Source organism: Cylas formicarius, unplaced genomic scaffold (assembly GCF_029955315.1).
Source record: "Cylas formicarius isolate icCylForm1 unplaced genomic scaffold, icCylForm1.1 PGA_scaffold_7__23_contigs__length_41026272, whole genome shotgun sequence".
Classification (NCBI taxonomy): Eukaryota; Metazoa; Arthropoda; class Insecta; order Coleoptera; family Brentidae; genus Cylas; species Cylas formicarius.
The window spans coordinates 11296361-11309836 of record NW_026844352.1 but is presented as its reverse complement, the minus strand read 5'-3'; positions in this window follow the sequence as shown (position 1 = coordinate 11309836).

Sequence of the window (13476 nt, the reverse complement as noted above, 5' to 3'; positions counted from 1 at the left end):
TGCGTTTGTATGAACTTTTTTTTTGAAACACTCTATATGCATTTCTACAAGACGAGAGTTTTATTTCCCATTGTAATTATTATTATTTATTTAAGCTATAAATATGACGGCTATGAAAACGCTATTGTCGTCGCCCATTCAAAAGTGTGCAAATGGTTTTAATCTGTGTCGTTACTGGTAGATTGACCCATATGAAAGTTTTTGTAGTCACAATTCCATTGTATGGTGTATTCATAATCATTAAAATTGTATAAAAACAAACAAATAAACAACATATTGCGTCAGACTGTAGGTATAGTCTGCCTCAATCTTCATCCTGCTGGGTTTTGCCCGCAATAAAACATTAGGGACGGACTCTCAAAGGTTTTGGTAATAATATATTTTTTTTCCTTTATTTAGGTGGAAGTAATCTCACTAAATCACATAAAATCATAGCTAGAAATATTTATACATAATTACATTTTTATTCGAAATGTCTATATCTAATTATGTTTCACTATGAGCGTAGTCATTCTTCACTGAGATTAATTATAATAGGATTTATTTTTAATTTTTATAATGTGCTGTACTGAATTTTTTTAGCTCTCAATTGGTATATTATTAATTACATTTTTTATCAAATTTATAACACTGGAACTTAAAGTTGGAGAAACATTTTCTGCTCTGACCAGCCTGTTCAGTCAAATTATTGCATACATACTGTTTTTAATTGCTTATAAATTAAGGACTTCCAAAAGTTGCGCTTTCTGGTAACTGAATTCAAAATAAATATGACTTTCTAATAAATATTCCTGAATTTCAGTTTTTGAACTTGATGAGGCTGGTGCTTTGCCTAGCAGACGGCTGTGCTAACTTCTGTCTTCCATGGTTTTCAAACTAATTTTCAACAAGTTCGGCACTTGTATCCTCATGATAATCCAAGCTAGAATCCTTAATATTCTTTGCAGCAGTTTGGGACAAATCCTTCTTCTCACCCAGCGTGTATTATGATGATGCATTTTCCGTTATTTGAAGATATTTTCGTCTGACAGTTTTGAATGGAATCAACCTATCCGTTGGGTACCGTGTCTTGTGTATCAAACCATGTTTCACTAAGGTAAATTATGGATCTGTTGTCTAAGTTATTCCATTACCACTTGCCTTTTGTCTATTTTGCTGTTTTTAAATCCAATTTTACAAACAACTGGGTGTCACTGGGTGCTTATATTTAAATTGATTTCATCTTGTTCTAGCTTCTTTTTCAGCATATCCAAGGTAATAACGACTTCGCTTTGATAAAGATAATATATTTCCCTACTTATTAGGTCCTGATCACTATTGTCTATACTGTGAGTTTGAAAATCATTACCTTTATTCCTTTTCTTCAATTCTCCACTATGTTTATTTTAAAGCTTCTTGTTTAATCAGTCTTCAACTGTTGCATCAAGCGACAAATGAGTTCGATGCGACATTGTTATATTCTCGTAAAATAACTTTTTCGAAACACACAGTAAAACGATTATTCACCACTGTCACAAATAGTAAACACTCAAGAAATATATCAGAAAGAAAGAAATATATCTGTTGCACCCCTGCCTTGTCAATTTTTGTGTTAATGACTTTACTCAATAACCCAAACAACCTAAACAACACATTAAAGATTGAGACAGACTATAACAAAAATTTAAAAATAGCGAACAACACAGCTTAAAATATTTAAACATCTAAAGAACCCGTCGATACTTTTTGTTACCTATATTCGATTATGATAAGAAAATAAGTACCGTTCTTGTGCTGTTAGATTTCTCCAAAGCTTTCGATACACTCAATCAGAAACTTCTAATATCAAAGCTAAAATATTATGGATTTTCTAATGAATCTTTTACTCTTATTTCATCGTATCTGAATAATAGAAAAATAAGGTCCTCAAGTAACAAATTTTCGGATCAGAAGCAAATACTCTCTGGGGGTCACAGGAGTCCATTTTAGGCCCTCTGTTATTTATTGTATATTATGTTTTTTATTGTATATTATTAACATATTCAGTAGTAGAAATTCTATACAAAGCGGATGCAGAAATTATGCCACGTGGAATATTCGATTCCATCTGACTTCGGACATTCTAAAAGCATTAACGTGCTATCAAATTCATGCGTTTGTCGACGATACACAAATGTATTATTGTTTTGATGATGATGATCTTTTGGAGGTAGAACAAAAGATAAATCATGGTAGGGATAGGGCGTCATCATCAATTTCTTTTTTAATTTTCTTGTGTACTATATTATTGTGATTATTATTATATTGTGAGTTAAGTCGCCTTCGCGTCGTTCTGAGAACTAAAAGTATCGTATTCGGGTATGCCTTAAAAAGTGTTATAGGTAAATTGGACATCACAAACGTATAATAATTTATTATAATTAATTTTATTGTTTATTGAATATTATTTATTATTATGGACAACTGTCAATTGATCATCCCCAACACTACTCGTAACTCGTTAACTTATCGAAAAAGTGAAAACATATCCTTATATGGTTTTTCAGTAGCGTACTCTTTTTCTCAAACTCAGAAATTTTGGTTTATAAACTGAACTTGTGTTTTTTTTTCGAACAACTTCTATGTCTAAAAGCTATTTGAATTAGAACTCAAAAATCTTATTTTTTATGAGTAGGCCATGGAAAAAGAGATTAGTTCTATATAAATTACATATATGTTTTATTACAAAAAGTAAGTTACCTATTAAAATAAACTTGTGTGTGTGCAATATTAAATGCACATTGATAATACACCCCCTAGTCGTTAGATTGAGTCGTAACATGTTTGACAACTAAAGCATTTTATTAAAACAGATATATGCTTTGTATTTGAAATACCTCTACAAGCCTAATTAAATTATTATGACGCACAGGGTATTCTAAGAAAACCCACTTCGCTACTAGATTCTACGTAAAAAACACTATTCGGACCAGTTTCCATCTTTTCGGTAAGTTATAGAACCAAGCTTCAAAGGAAATTTAAAAATGCAAAATTTTCAAAATATCTTCAAAATTCAAAATGCAGACCTAGTAATTCGAAATATTACTAAGTAACTCGACCAACAGGTAGTTATAAGAACATACGTCTTGGATGAGGTCTGTGGAGCTCTATTAAAAAATTATTTAATATGTACAACAATTTCACACCTAAAACTTACATAACATGCACAATTGATCTTTACCGTGCTAATTAGAGTACTGTTTTAATGCTGACACAAATTCAAGTCTTTTAGTTTCATACTGTTTGTTCTATCTCTAAAAAGAAAGTGATAAAAAAAACATTAATTGTAATTTCAACATTTGAATTGTTCTACGGTGTTTGTTTTTATTGCATTCAGAAGACGACTTAATTATGATCCAGTGCCCGGATGAAATTAATAGTATATTATGCAAGTGCGGTAAACGACATTTAGCGAACGTGTTCCATACCATACTTTTTCTACGACCATTAGATTTTGATTAGATTAGATTTTCGACACGGTGTTGTCGAAACAATTGTCGTGTAAAAATATAGAATTTCATGAAAATCTCAACTTTCAGTTCTTATTTATTTTGATAAATGGATTTTCATCAAGTAAAAGCCAGTTCAATCGTCAGCATTGACAAAGGTCAAAATTCAAATCGTGGCAAATATTTCCGAAAACATCCGATTGGTCCCAAACCCGTGCGGTAAACTCCCGGAAATATCCGAAGTGGCTAGGATCCGTGGGACAAGAAACTCACGTGCTTCCCGCATGCTGGATCGGTATATAGTTTAAAAGTAAAAATAAAAAACATTGAAAATCAAATTATTTGAAAAGTTAGCAGTTTTAACCTGAAATATTTTTTAAAGAATTTAATTGAATGTGATTTTACTGAATCGGGTATACTATTAAAAATTACAACCGCGTTATAAGAAAATGATCTGCGGAACAAAGTGGCAGTGAGAGTCTGTAGAGGTGCCTTAAAGCCACTGATTGGACATTACGAAACTGTAATTTAGTTCGTAAGTAAGACGGATTGGATGTGCTAATAATTTGGAAAACCATAGACGCCAAAAAGTACTATCAAGAAATGGGTAATAGAGGACTAATACATAGTACATAATCATAGGACAAGTTATTGAACCATAGATGCCAAAAAGTGCTGAAAGTACTGTCCATTTTTAGCCAGTTAAGTTCCTGGATTTTGTGGGAAATCCTATCAAATTTACGCAAGCCGAAAATAAATCTGCAACAGCTGTTTTGATCTTTTTGCAATATATATTTAGTACTAATATATATTTAATACTAATAGAGGACTAAACCATTGTTCATAATCATAGGACAATTTATTGAGCTAAAAGGTTCCGTAAACTGAAATTAAGGACAGTTCTATGAATGTATAAATGGCGCAAAATCAAATAAGACTTTTTCACCAACAAAGATACATATTCCATGAATCTAAGTCTACAAGCAAATATAACAAAGGTTTTTATTGCAATTTACAATTTTCAAACGTTCACCGTTACTTAATAAAAACATTTGGGATACTTGTTCAATGTTAGCTTTAGGAGAAAAGAAAATTACTAGCATTTTTAGCATTAAATTGAAGATTGTGCTTAGAAGGATATAGAAATAAGTTATGCAAATCCAAATTAATATAAATTGAAGTAATATCAAATAATTTAGGATCGAAGGAGTAAAATAGCTGAGTGTCATCAGCGAATGAATGCAAATTCAAATATTCTATGGATGTATAAATATCAGAAATATAAATTAAGAATAATATAGGCCCAAGGACAGAACCTTGCGGTACACCTGATGAAACAGGGAGAAATTCAGAACTTATATTGTCAAGGGTAACTCTCTGATATCTGTTAGCTAAGTAGTTTTCAAAAAACCGTGACGAAACATCATCGAAGCAGTAGGAACTCAATTTGGCGCACATATGTTTACGGTCAAGCCGATCAAAGGCTTTAGAGTAAACTAAGGATATAAGTGCAGTCGCAAGACTTTCTTTACTTATGCCAATAATTAAATAATTAATAAAATTAGTTCGTAGTCAACAATCGATTGGGAATTGGTTGAATATACCTAATTTTAATTAAGCACAATAAATTATAATAATATTTAAATAATTGAAAAGTTGTAACAACAAAGGTCATTGATTCATAGTTTAAGTTAGGATGCGGTTTCCACTGGCTATTATTTGAATATTTAATGCGTCACTCATGCCACCATTGATGAAAAGCCTCTTTTAACGATTATGGTTAAAAACTTCCCACCACATTCCTTTCAGAGATAAAGCACAGAGGACTCACTCCAACAATAGTTAATATTTTACAGAAATCGGGTTTTAAAAATCAAGATGGCAATTTCACCTCCTGGTGACCATCTCAGAAACTCGAAAAGAATTTGCAACATTTTCTCTTGGCCGATTAACTTTTTTTTTATTTCTAGGTCTGTCCCTTTCTTCCTCGTTGCCCTGTAGATTATTAGGTGAACAAATACGAAAATTTCTTTTCTTTTCATAGACTACTCGACAGTCATCGCCAATCTTACCTATCCCAGCCTACTCCATAAAACATCACTCACAGTGAAATTCAGACGGCAAATTAGGAAATATTTGTTTAGAAAATGTAAAATTGTAATACTATCCTTCTGTTGTAAATAGGCAAGTATATTATATGGTATGATTAAATAAATGAATAGCCGTTTATGACGGCAGCATAAAACATTAAAACAAAAGACACTTATTTTGAAACGTGAAACTTAATTTACTAGTAAACCGTATCCGTATGCAAATATAATGGGGTTTCACACATAAAAGATGTTCATGGTACCCAATTTCGATGATATACGAAGTTGAAATGCGGATCGATTAAAAACGAAAACTGCGCTTAAAAGATTTTAATTATGAGAGGCATCGTAAAGTCCCTTCGAATGGACAAAAATATGCAAACATAAAGTTCGATTCCGTATTTGGAAGAATTATGTGGTAAGTTAAGGTTTATAAAATATAAATAAAGAAGGACTCCTTCTACAATTATGACAAATCATACAACAACATCGGAAAAAATAACTCAATTAGAAGGTTGGTGTCTGATTTCTAGAAAGCTTTAAAATGTGGGAACAATCGACGAGACACGACTCGAATATTCGACCTCCGTTTGCTAGAAGGCCCTGCGATTTATAAAATCAGGCACCTCTTCATACCGGGAGGCAGTCAGTAAAATAAAACAGAAAGGTAGGGTGTAAATAATAAAATTAATTGATATTTTGAAATTAATAAATTTTCTGTTTTTTTTTTCAAAGAAACTTCTACAGGCTACTGTAATACTTTATACAAAACTTCTGAAGCTGTTTCAGTCAAGCTCTGAAGAAGCCAACAGGATGATTGGCGAAACGACAGCAATTTCGACTCAGCAAAAACCGACGCAGGAGGAATCCAGAAGTTTTGTAGTACAAGATTTGAAGATTTTAGTTGATCCAACAACGACCAAACCGATAACTTCCGCATGACCATTGCGCTTTAAATGGCGCATCGGTCGTTCATTCAACCAGCAACCCCCAAACGCATGAACCATTAAGTAATTTCATTCAAGGATTTTATTGATGAGGGTCTTCCGGTTTCCGTTCTAACTACCGGAAGTGGCAGATGGCGGTTATTAAAAGGGGTCGTAAAAATCTAATGGCACCGCCGTCATCGGTTTATTACAAAATCGAACCATTTAACGTAGAAAATTTCGTCAATGAACATAATTGTCAAAAGCAGGGTACAGAAATGAAACAGCGTGATGATTGTATGTTGCCAAATTTCTCAACATGTCCACCAATAACCGTTATTAATTTTGTTTTAGTTTTATTATTGTTATTATCAGACATTACATAAGCCTAAATAAAACAAAATCGTAAACTAATAGGAATCTATCAGCATATGATTTCGAATACACTGATAAAAACTATAATTAGATTTTTACTCATTTCTTAGAAGGGTGCGGGTCTTTAATATATTTATAATAAGATAAGCAGGAAGTTTTTACCTACGTGAGTGCAATTTTTTTAAAGCGGCAATAAAGGTATAAGGTATTATTATTGGAAAAATCACGGTACGGAGGGCATTATACATCGGGCAAGTGAATAGAAGGTGTGATTAGTGATCAGGTTTAATGAAGTAAGCCTAGCCTTTATAAGAAAAATTGAAAAAAATGTCATTACATGTCATTTTAATTCTTCGATGAATCTTAAAATGGACATTGGCAATTGGCAATTTAAATACCTGGGCGGTAGATCAGAGGATGCAAAGCTTGAGTAAAAATTCGTGTAGTATGAACAGACTGCAATGTTGAGATCTGCTTCAAAAAGTTTTGTTTTAAAACATTCTTTTGCAGTCTTAGAGTGATATATGATAGATTTCTCCACCAGTCACCATAACTCTGGCGATAGCTGGCGATCAAAACACAGTCTTGGGAGACTCTCGACCATTTTTAATACTTTCATAAGATTTAAAGGTTTGATAAAATAATTGTGTGGAAGCTGCTTCAAGGCGAAGCAAAGCACTTGAAGTTGATTTAAGAAGTAACAATAATCTTTTTAATCTTAATAATCCGGAAAAAATTTATATCTATTTTTTTAATTGTGTCCCAAGAGGAGAAAGCTTACTCTTTCCCGGCATCGACAATGTGGCCCCTACTGATTTTTTTTTCTGTAAACACAAAGGAAGAAGAGATTGTCACACCAAGGTAATTAGTCCTATTAACCACATCCAGCCTTGAGTCACCCAAGAAGAGCTTGGGGCGGGTTGCCGAAGAGGAGTTACTTTGGTTCAATAACTTGTCCTATGATTATGTACTATGTATTAGTCCTCTATTACTCATTTCTTGATAGTACTTTTTGGCGTCTATGGTTTTCCAAATTATTAGCACATCCAATCCGTCTTACTTACGAACTAAATTACAGTTTCGTAATGTCCAATCAGTGGCTTTAAGGCACCTCTACAGACTCTCACTGCCACTTTGTTCCGCAGATCATTTTCTTATAACGCTGTTGTAATTTTTAATAGTATACCCGATTCAGTAAAATCACATTCAATTAAATTCTTTAAAAAATATTTCAGGTTAAAACTGCTAACTTTTCAAATAATTTGATTTTCAATGTTTTTTATTTTTACTTTTAATAGCTTTCTATTGTTCCATATTACTATTACATTTATCTATGATAGTATTTTTAATTTATCACTGTAATCATAACTTCCTATTTAGTTTTTAATTTAAACATTTAAGAGGTTAAGTGGAGTAGTTTTTGCTAGACTTCGCCTCTTCTCTATTCTATATTTGCATATAACAATATACAACAATAAAGGCAATTTATTATTATTATTATTAAGTATATTAGGATATTTTTCTACTCGCGTTTGTAAAATACCTAATTATAGACACTATATACCGATCCAGCATGCGGGAAGCACGTGAGTTTCTTGTCCCACGGATCCTAGCCACTTCGGATATTTCCGGGAGTTTACCGCACGGGTTTGGGACCAATCGGATGTTTTCGGAAATATTTGCCACGATTTGAATTTTGACCTTTGTCAATGCTGACGATTGAACTGGCTTTTACTTGATGAAAATCCATTTATCAAAATAAATAAGAACTGAAAGTTGAGATTTTCATGAAATTCTATATTTTTACACGACAATTGTTTCGACAACACCGTGTCGAAAATCTAATCTAATCAAAATCTAATGGTCGTAGAAAAAGTATGGTATGGAACACGTTCGCTAAATGTCGTTTACCGCACTTGCATAATATACTATTAATTTCATCCGGGCACTGGATCATAATTAAGTCGTCTTGCTTAAGTAAGATCTTCTGAATGCAATAAAAACAAACACCGTAGAACAATTCAAATGTTGAAATTACAATTAATGTTTTTTTTATCACTTTCTTTTTAGAGATAGAACAAACAGTATGAAACTAAAAGACTTGAATTTGTGTCAGCATTAAAACAGTACTCTAATTAGCACGGTAAAGATCAATTGTGCATGTTATGTAAGTTTTAGGTGTGAAATTGTTGTACATATTAAATAATTTTTTAATAGAGCAGTAGCTCCACAGACCTCATCCAAGACGTATGTTCTTATAACTACCTGTTGGTCGAGTTACTTAGTAATATTTCGAATTTCTAGGTCTGCATTTTGAATTTTGAAGATATTTTGAAAATTTTGCATTTTTAAATTTCCTTTGAAGCTTGGTTCTATAACTTACCGAAAAGATGGAAACTGGTCCGAATAGTGTTTTTTACGTAGAATCTAGTAGCGAAGTGGGTTTTCTTAGAATACCCTGTGCGTCATAATAATTTAATTAGGCTAGTAGAGGTACTTCAAATACAAAGCATATATCTGTTTTAATAAAATGCTTTAGTTGTCAAACATGTTACGACTCAATCTGACGACTAGGGGGTGTATTAAAAATGTGCATTTAATATTGCACACACACAAGTTTATTTTAATAGGTAACTTACTTTTTGTAATAAAACATATATGTAATTTATATAGAACTAATCTCTTTTTCCATGGCCTACTCATAAAAAATAAGATTTTTGAGTTCTAATTCAAATAGCTTTTAGACATAGAAGTTGTTCGAAAAAAAAACACAAGTTCAGTTTATAAACCAAAATTTCTGAGTTTGAGAAAAAGAGTACGCTACTGAAAAACCATATAAGGATATGTTTTCACTTTTTCGATAAGTTAACGAGTTACGAGTAGTGTTGGGGATGATCAATTGACAGTTGTCCATAATAATAAATAATATTCAATAAACAATAAAATTAATTATAATAAATTATTATACGTTTGTGATGTCCAATTTACCTATAACACTTTTTAAGGCATACCCGAATACGATACTTTTAGTTCTCAGAACGACGCGAAGGCGACTTAACTCACAATATAATAATAATCACAATAATATAGTACACAAGAAAATTAAAAAAGAAATTGATGATGACGCCCTATCCCTATCATGATTTATCTTTTGTTCTACCTCCAAAAGATCATCATCATCAAAACAATAATACATTTGTGTATCGTCGACAAACGCATGAATTTGATAGCACGTTAATGCTTTTAGAATGTCCGAAGTCAGATGGAATCGAATATTCCACGTGGCATAATTTCTGCATCCGCTTTGTATAGAATTTCTACTACTGAATATGTTAATAATATACAATAAAAAACATAATATACAATAAATAACAGAGGGCCTAAAATGGACTCCTGTGACCCCCAGAGAGTATTTGCTTCTGATCCCAAAATTTGTTACTTGAGGACCTTATTTTTCTATTATTCAGATACGATGAAATAAGAGTAAAAGATTCATTAGAAAATCCATAATATTTTAGCTTTGATATTAGAAGTTTCTGATTGAGTGTATCGAAAGCTTTGGAGAAATCTAACAGCACATCTTATCATAAGCTAGAAAAATATATAATACATTAAGCAATGCCACTAATATCCCAGACTTCTTTTTAAAACCACATTTGATTATATAATATTGAAAGTGCTGGAAGAATGCTTATCGAAAGGATATCATACGTCATTGGATTAGAAACCTTGGGTTTCCCTATTGATAATTTCCACTCATCCGGAAAGTAGCTTATTTCGCTACAACAGTTAATGCGTAATATATTTATCAATCAATAAATAGATAAATATAAACTTCAATGCATTTTTTCAATTATTTCGGTTTTGGGTCATGAATGTCAGCACATCCTAGCTTTATTAATAAGGAAGCTACGTCGTAAAACCATAAAAAATGCGACACACGTTACGTTCTTTGGACAATTTTTTCTTAAACAAGAAAATGACAACTCATGTTGTTGCAAGGCAACTTTTCGCGCGGCACGGTCCCTTACAAAATCCGGAAAAATCTCCGTTCTCGAAAGCAGCAATATCGGGCGATAATTTCAATAAAGAAAATAAATACCGAGCGATCAGCATCCTGCCAGCAGCGGCGGCCCACGCGTCCCTGTTTTCTAAATTTTTATGGCCCACACTTCCTGTGCGTCGGCTCGCTGGGGGCGGCCCCCACTTTTTTTCCGTTTTCGTCCGGCCAAAAATAACCCGTTATTCAAATTTTACGTCGCCCGCATGAGATTAGAGCTCAATAATTTATTATTTAACGGCAAACGTAAAACGTTTGCAATATTTTTTAATGGCTTACTCGGAGATTTTTTTTTTGAATTGACTATAATGGTTGAATGAAAATGCCTGGGCCCCTATTCTCGGTTCTAACAGAACGCTTCTAAAAAGAAAGAGTTGTTATGATCTGTGACAACCGACATTCTTGTAAGAAAGAGTATACTCATCGTTCTCTCCACTGCGTAAAACCGAGAGAATTACCGAAACGTGAAAGAACATTATAGCACATAACTATACGAAACATAACCTCATGATCATCCTATCCACTAATTGGATTATCAAAGACCTACTGCCTGCTTTCCGGATTTCCAATATTCACGCTGCTATCCAAGTCAGATGGGATCAAATATCCTACGTGGCATAATTTCTGCATCCGCTTTGTATAGAATTTATACTACTGAATAAACATACTTTTTTTGTGTGAAGGCATCTTTCAGGAATTTTGGAGTATTGCTTTTGGTATATGTAAGCTGATCAAATTGCCTGAGTTGCAGAGCCAAACTAGCAAAAAAAAAACTCGAAAAATAAAACCGATAAGGCATTAATAATCGTTCGACATAGCTTTATAGTATATTACGCAACAAGTGTGGTAGATAGCATTTGAGTGACGAGTTTATTTGGCACAACTTAAAAAGCTTACCAAACTTGTTGCATACCATACTTTTTCTACGACCGTGAGTTGTTGGATACATTTTTGCAAAACCACACGAATTCATTCAACACGTTTGGTAAATTTTCTAAGTCACTCGTTTATTAAGCACTCGCTCCGCTCGTGGCAAATAAAATCATAAATCAAATGCCATTTACCACACTTGTTGCCTAATATAGTATTACCAAACGTGTTGCATACTAGACTGTTTCTCGTTTTTGGATATACTTTTGCAAAAAAAACCCGAATACATTCAGAATTGACAAACGTCAAAGTTTAAGCCGTGCGGTAATATCTCAGAAAACATCTGATTGTTCCTAAACCGTGCAGTAATATTCCGGAAATATCCTGCCTAGGAACAGTGGGAAACGAAACTGACTTGTTAAAATGACACTTTCCGCATGTTATGCAACAAGTGTGGTAAACGGCATTTGAGTCACGTGATTATTTGACATGAACGGAGAGAGTGTTTAATAAACGAGTGACTTCAATGAGTTCACCGAACGTGTTGCGTACTATTTTTTTTCTTCGACCGTTAGTTTTTGGGTACAAAACAACACTAATACATTCACTGACATGACGGTCAGAACTGACAAACGTCAAAATTCAAGGCGTGCGAAATATCTCCGAAAACATCCGATTGCTTCCAAACCTGCTCCTCATTCAACTCAGTTATTGTGGATTCACGGAAGCATTTAGTGAAGTATTTACGCTCATGATTACTTACTAAGTTGTTTTTTTATAATAAATAATTCTTTTTGCTAAGTCAGTTTTGTTTTCCACAGATCCGAGCCACTTCAGACATTACGGGCATATTGGGAGCAATCAGATGGTTGAATTTTGACGTTTGTTAGTTCTGACGGTCACGTCATGTATTCGAGTTATTTTTCAAAAATATACCAATGAAAAACTCACAGTAGTTGAAAAAGTATATATTATACAACATATTTCTTATTATTATATTATGCAACAAGTGTGGTAAATGGCATTTGAGTCACAATTTTATTTGCCACGAGCGGAACGAGTGTTTAATAAACAAGTGACCTAAAAAAATTACCGAACTTGTTGAATGTATTGGTGTTGTTTTGCAAAAATGTACCAATTAAAAACTAGCAGTCGTAGAAAAAGTACAGTATGCAACACGTTTGGTAATTTGAATATTATACAACACGTGTGATAAACGGCATTTGAGTCATTTGAGTTTACTAAAAGTTTACTAAACATGTTGCATACTACATTTTTTCTACTAACGTTAGTTTTTGGGCAGACTTGCGCAAAACAACCCGTGTTAGGTAATGTCCCGGAAATGTCCGAAGTGTCTCAGACCCGTGGGAAACCAAACTAACGTCCTAAAATGACACTTGCCATAATGCCGTTTACCACACTTGTTGCATTAAATATTATTTCGACTTCTTTTACAGAAAATAGCAAATAATCCAAAAATTCTTGTATATCTGTACCCCATCGATTTTGTATTAGTATCTATCTAATTATTTAACTTTTTATTCTATTTTAAATTGGTTTTAATGGTAATTGACGCTTCCGCGAATCAACCTTACGTTCTACTCCTTAGTTTTTTTGGGTATCTCAGTAATTATTAGAAATCGTGATGCGATTTTAGCAATACTATGCTCGATTTTCATGAAACAAAA